The following is a 7,186-nucleotide window of genomic DNA, read 5'->3' as shown; positions in this document are numbered from 1 at the left end:
TTCCTACTTTTAGTCCAGTACCTAGAGATCATACAGTCTTGCCTGTCAGCCTGATTCTAGTGTCCGAAGAGTTCTGTAACGACCCGCCTTCTGTTACCTAGGCTGTAAGGCCGGACCGTCACATTATGCTGGGCTAAACTATATCCATGACCATTACTAACTCTAGGTGCGAAAAGCTGTATCAATTAAAACTTTGCCAAGCTAATTCAAGTTTTTGGTCCTACGTTTGCTAAGGGATGCAATCTAAGGTATACATGTCATATATTACATCCCCTATGGTCAAGGAAGTGAACTAGGGATTTCTTGCTGATATCAGGCCTCCCAATCGATCAGCTGATCGATTGGAATGGTCTGATCGATCCACTGATCGATTCAGCTCGCTACTGTGCTCGGGTTATTATTCTGGATCGATCGGCTGATCGATCCAGACTGGCCAATCGATCCAATGATCGATTCCAGAGCTCTCTGTTCGCGGGAGCGATTTCCCGATCGATCGAACGATCGATCCACAAACTCTCTGTTCGCGACAGAACGCGACTGGATCGATCGGCTGATCGATCCAGAAGCTTACTGTTCGCGACAGAATGCGACTGGATCGATCGGCTGAGCGATCTAGAATCTTACTGTTTGCGAAACCAGGCTCCCAATCGATCCACTGATCGATTGAGGGCCCCTAATCGATCCACTGATCGATTGGGGTTTCTGATTTCGCAGCAACCTCTGATTTCAACACTGTTTCATGCCTAAATCACATACACAAGTTCTAAAATGGTTGGGAAACATTATAACATCAAATATTTCGTATTCTAAACATGGCCTAATGCATAATTCACTAGTTCATGGCATTTAAACATACTAAAGTGCGGAACAACTAAAATGCTATAGAGTTCTAATGCTTAAAACAAAATTTGCTATATCCCTAAGATCTTTATTCCAAGTTCCACCCACACACATCTTCCTTGCATTGACCTCCAGCCTCCGCTAGTCCATCTTTCCTTTACCTTTATCTGCAGTATAAGGAAAAGAGTATCTGTAAGCTTGAGAGCTTAGTAAGAGACCATCTACCTCACTAAAACATGCATACGATGGAATCATGCTTTTAAAACATGCTATTTGAAACATATGTATATTGAACAAGTTAGAGCATGGCATGGTATCATATAAACATAGAAACCAAAACTAATCATAGAACTATCACATGTGTCAATAATGAAGGACTAAGCTAAAACATGAATTGAGCTAAAACTAAAACTAAGCTGAAACCGAATTTAAATTGTATACACAACTAATTTGTGAGTTTTGAAAACTATTTATCATAGATAGATAAAAATACATAATCATGCTACTGATGGGCCCGACAACTGTACATGCTATGCGCGCATCCCTTACTAGACCCGGGTTTGCAAGTGTCACGCCCCAGAGGAGTCTCTGTCCGAAGAAATTTCGGCAGCATCTCCCCTGTACGGCGGACAATATGAAACTTTCTACATATCACATATACATTAGCCACAGGCGGCTGGAATGATAACAAAAATAAAAACAAACACAACGCAGTTTATAAAGATATTCAGCCTCTGGCTGTCACAACCACGCAGTTAATAGTAGTAATCAATAACAATAGGACTCTGACTCGAAATCCACCCTACTCCACTACACTCGTAAAGCTCAAATCCAACGAACTTACCTCTTCTGCCGTCCTGGCAGGCACGTAGTAGAATGAAATCCAATATCATATCAAAAATCCATCAAAAGGTATCACTCCATACAATATCCATAGGAAAAATCCAAAGACAATACTAAAACAAAGTTTGATATAGAAAAAGGCCAAAATAAAACAAATAACGAACTAGTAGAGAACTGGCTCTACGTGCATATGGGGGGCCAGCGACTGGAACTGCTCCGGATAGCCTCAACCTGAAAATATCAACAATGGAGGCGGGGTGAGTCCAACACTCAGCAGGTACAACTGATATGCATAATAAAACAAATAACAGACAACACTAATCATGCGTACAGTCTCCTGAATACGAGAAGGAATAAATGCAACTGAAACGAAATCAGGAGATAACTGTACTAACCGGGATCAAGGTACAAAGGTAACAAGTCGTCAGACCGAAGAAATCATAATCCTGTATGCATGTCAATCAAATGCATCCATACAAATGCAGCATATAAGTGCAGCAATCACAACAATAAAATGCAATAAATGCATATGGTGACCGTGCACTCGGACATCACTGCTCCTGACAGTGACTGAGTGGACGGAATGTTGTCGGAGTACTCCTGTCCTCTGGCCCCAAATCATAAATGGGGGAGCTCAATGCTCTCATCTCCCGGTACACAACGACGGGGAGGAAATCTCTGCCGGCTACCACGCTGAGTCTCCTGACCAACGGAGCCAAACAGAGTCCACCATCTGCCGGCTACCACGCTGCTACCCTAAATGCCAATGGAGCCAAATAGAGCGGAACTGACTGCCGGCTACCACGCTGAGTCACCTGACCAACGGAGCCAAACAGCAGAACCGCCACACTCCAGCTAGATATACAACTAATCCATGGGTGGTGTGTGCAGTACATGTAACTGGCGATGGGCTCAACCAAAGTGGAGCCGACAATCGCACAGCATGCAATCATGATGCATGACACTAAAAACATGGCATAGTCCATATAACTAGATACAAGTGTGTACCACTGGAAGAAGTATCAAATAGAAGGTACACCAATCAAATAGGGTATCAAATAAACCCTAGATCCAGAACATATCATAGCATGTGGTTGATTCACTACCTAAAGCATATGTGATCAGGTAGATATCATGCAGTGCAACATAAATAAACAAACAAACATGTAACTAATCATGTAGCGACCAACCGAAACAAACAGATAACACAATTATTGTTATATGTTAAACATATTATCATGCATATCAAAAGACATAAGTCAAAGTACCCGCCTCCGATAAAATGGTCCAATCCGGGAATCAAGATACCCGTCGAGATACGGTCTCGAATCAGAGTCCTGCGTTATTAAACAGATAAGGTATTTAGCTATATAGCTAAATAAAAATCTCCAAACCTATTTAATAATCTTATCCATTCCTTAATTCAACACGTATACCTAGCTTAACATTAGTTATTAACCTATCTATCAATCATCAACAAAATGGTTAAAACCCAAATTCACTCAAACCACATATCATGATTATGTAGAATTACGGCACCCTAACCAGTCCACAACAAAAATGAAATATAGTACATACACAAAATTACCTCTACAACTTGTCCAAATCTGATTGGAAACGTTGCTTCTGTAAATCAACAGTCTGAGCAAGGATAAATTGCCAATCTCCCAAACAGATAAACCTAAATCACAATTAACACGACAAAAATCAATATCAGACCCAATTCCTCAAGGATCACACCCATAATTCAAACAACTTACCCTAATCTGAAATTTCTCCAGAATGAACGAGATCCAAGTACTGTTTTGGTGAACACAAAACTCTTCCTCTTGATACCGAAGAGGAGAGGGTGTCTCAAAGGTTCGTCCCTCGTTGAATCTGGAAGAAGCCCCATAGGAGAAGCAGTGGCGTTGGCCGTTGGCACAGAGGTGGTGGCAACCGGAGCTAGGGTTCACTGGCCGACACTGTGCAGAGGAGCAGCGACGGCAGTAAAGCACTAGGGCACGACTTGGAGCAAAGAGGAAAGGATCGGGATGGGGGGCTCGGTCGGCCCTGTGCTCGGTATCCCCACGGCTAGGGCAACAGGGGGTCGGCGGTGGCTCTCGTCGCCGGCGGCAGAGACCAAGGCAGAGAGGAGGGTCGCCGGCGTCGGCAGAGGAGAGAACCGCCGGGGCCGACGGTTAGGGCAAGGAGGAGAAGGCGTCGGCGGCGTCGGGTGCGCGGAGAGGATGCGAGGCGCGCTCGGGTTCGGCAAGGGGAAGGAAACGGCGACACTAATAAAGGAAAAAGAAATAAAAATAAATAAATAAATAAAAAGAAAAGGAAATATATATACATTTCCTCTCTTAAATAGGGTAGCCTAAACAGGCCTTTCCCGGACCCTGTTTTTGTCCCCATTAACTTGTCCATACGAGCTCCGAAAAATTTCCAAAAAAAATTTCTAAAAATTCCGGAAAATTCCCTTATCATTTTCAGTATTTTACATTCTCCCCCACTAATAAAAATTTGGTCCCCAAATTTCGTTATCTACCATCAGCAAGTACTAACAACAGATATAAAGTATAAATGCTGAACGGTAAATAATTCACATACCTCAAGTGAAAAGATGGGGATATCGAGCTCGGATCGTATCCTCAAGCTCCCAAGTAGCCTCCTCGTCTGAATGATGCTGTCATCCGACTTTAACCAGCCGGATAGTCTTGTTCCACAACTTACACTCTTTCCGATCCAAAAATCCGTACCGGAACCTCCTCATAAGTAATGTCAGGCTGAACTGGAACTGGAATATCAGCCAACACGTGAGCTGGGTCTACTATGTATCTTCTCAGCATAGATACACAAAATATGTCTTGAACACCTGTCCGGAACGGTGGTAGTGTCAGATGGTAAACTACCGCTCCGATCCTCTCCAAGATCTCGAAAGGACCAATGTAACGCGGAGCTAGCTTACCACTGAAGCCAAATCTCTTCACCCCTTTCATGGGTGAAACTCGCAGAAATACATGGTCACAAATGGAGAACTCTATGAGTCTCCGACTCCGGTCAGCATAACTCTACTGGCAGCCTTATGCCTCTAACATCCTCCGTCTGATAATACGGATCAACTCTGCCTCATGTTGAGCTCTATAAGGTTCCAACAACTGGGCCTCACGGATTCTCGTCCTGATCGACGACTGAGCATCTATGGCAATAAGAATACCCTGCTCAGTCTATCCCTGCTCCTCAAGGTCTAACTCGAATAAACCCTGAATCAAATCTGTGACCACAACTCGGTGGCAAGCTAAAGTCCCTCTGGACTTCTGGCTAAGTGCATCGACAACCACATTAGCTTTTCCCAGGTGATAGCTAATGGTAAAATCATAATCCTTCAGGAACTCCATCTATCTCCTCGGTCGAAGATTAAGTTCCTTCTGAGTGAAACAGATATTTGAGACTCCGATGGTCAGTGAGAATCTCAATGTAATATCATACAGGTACTGCCGCCAAATCTTCGGGCAAAAATAATAGCAGCCAACTCCAGATCATGAACTGAGTATTTTCTTCTCAGGCTCCCCCAACTATCAAGAAGTATATAAGAATACTCAACCGTGCTGCAACAGAACAGCACCCATACCCTGTAGAAACGTGTCGGTGTAGAGGACAAATCCGTCCTCTCTAGAAAGTAAAAACCAAAAATCGAAGCCGACACTAGTCTTCGCTTCAGCTCCTAGAAGCTGATCTTGAAATCCTCAGTCTAAATAAACTTCACGCATTTCATGGTCAGGCGTGTAAGTGACATAGCAATCCGTGAGAAACCCTCAACGTATCTCCGAAAATATCGGCCAAACAAAGGAGGTTACAAGCCTCTTCTATTGACTCCGTCTACTCCCGACGGTAACAATCTCGATCTCATGTGGAACCACGGTATACTTCTATTGGTGACCGTGTGGCTCAAACATCTCACATAAAACAATCCAAACCAGCACTACTGATAATCACATATAGATGTTCTCGTCGAATCATCTCTAGATCTATGCAAAGGTAGTGTACGTGACTCACCTCGGATCCGTAATAGATCACAACATCGTCCACAAAGATAATGGAAACCCATCCAAACATCCTCGACATACCAGGATCATCGAGTCCCTGAAAACATCTAAGGCACTGTAAGCCTCTATGGCAAAAACTGAGACACATAATGTACGTATCACAGACATTCCTATCCATAGGATCTCCAATAATAAATCGAAAAAATCTGATCATCAATAACATATATCACCAAAGAATAAATCCTCCAGAGTGAGAGCAACGCTCCATCACAAGAAATCCTCAACATGTGGGAGCAACGCTCCACCACAAATAATCTGAAATATGTATCTGCAATAAATATAGGAGCAATGCTCCGCTACCAGCAATCCGTGATATGTGGGAGTAACGCTCCACCACAAAACAATATCCAAGTACCCCAAGGCACCTAACTATCCAGCTAGAGACTGTACAAGATCTCTCTACCATAATTCGCTGTGGTTAGCCTAGGATATAACAACCTAGTAACTAATCAAATCCATCATCAACTCTATCAGCATCCTAGTGGGTCATCCACTGATAGAAAAATTAGTTGATGAGTTAATTCAACAAATGACATAATACAGTCACTCCACATTCTGCATTCAATATAAGTAGAATCATCCTACTGCTACCAATGTATACACCTAGCACACATGCTCACACAACATATGTATGATCAACAAAATCCTCCAATTATTATACACCAAACATACTCACAACTCAGGTATAATCAGTATGATACCTCCAACAATACATACCGAACACGTGTCCAAAATCAATGTAGGTAAAATCAACTCAAACAACGCTCATATGACATATCTTCACCTATGCCAAGAGTATAACCAACATATACTTCCAATAAAGCATACTAAACCCAGGTGCACTCACAAATCAAACATAATCAAAAAGGTTACCTCAGATACCACACCAAACACATATGTACATATCACAACTCAGATTAAATCGACAAAATGCTTCCATCAAAACACCACCGATGTACTTATACTACATCTCGGATTTAATCAACAAGCTATCCTCAATAATACCTTCAGATACATACACCGAACTACATATCTATGATCCACCAGGAACCTTCAAACCATATCAGAACATGGATATATATACTACTGGCAAATGGACAGTCTACCATAGGACTCCTACAACACATAACAATCATAATATACATGCAACATAGACATGCAAAATTAGCATACCAGCTCAACCAAAGAGACCAACCTTATGCTACCAATACTCATGGGTTACAGGTATATCTAAACAAAATTCATGCATATGTATCAAGCATGAATACATCAATCAAAAGCAACCCAAAATAAAGCAGTCTAATCATCCAGTAACAACCCTGCTCTAGGTTCAAAGGAACTGGTATCGGACAAGAAAGATATACACACCGTGGTATAACATTGCCAGTCAATGTCATACACTACCAAGACTATAT

At 42.3% G+C, this 7,186-nt stretch overlaps 1 long non-coding RNA gene across 1 annotated transcript; it reads right to left on the bottom strand.

The window, feature by feature from the left end:
* Window positions 1–2,949: 2,949 nt before the first annotated feature.
* LOC122020357 lies at window positions 2,950–3,938 on the bottom strand. The gene is made up of 3 exons (XR_006122198.1): window positions 3,444–3,938; window positions 3,272–3,364; window positions 2,950–3,020 (listed from the first exon to the last, which is right to left on the bottom strand). It is a non-coding gene; the product is annotated as an uncharacterized LOC122020357 (long non-coding RNA).
* Between the last annotated feature and the right edge of the window lie 3,248 nt (window positions 3,939–7,186).

Source organism: Zingiber officinale, chromosome 9A, assembly GCF_018446385.1.
Source record: "Zingiber officinale cultivar Zhangliang chromosome 9A, Zo_v1.1, whole genome shotgun sequence".
Taxonomy (NCBI): domain Eukaryota; kingdom Viridiplantae; phylum Streptophyta; class Magnoliopsida; order Zingiberales; family Zingiberaceae; genus Zingiber; species Zingiber officinale.
Note: the sequence above shows the minus strand (reverse complement) of the source record. Positions and strands in the feature narration are given on the sequence as shown.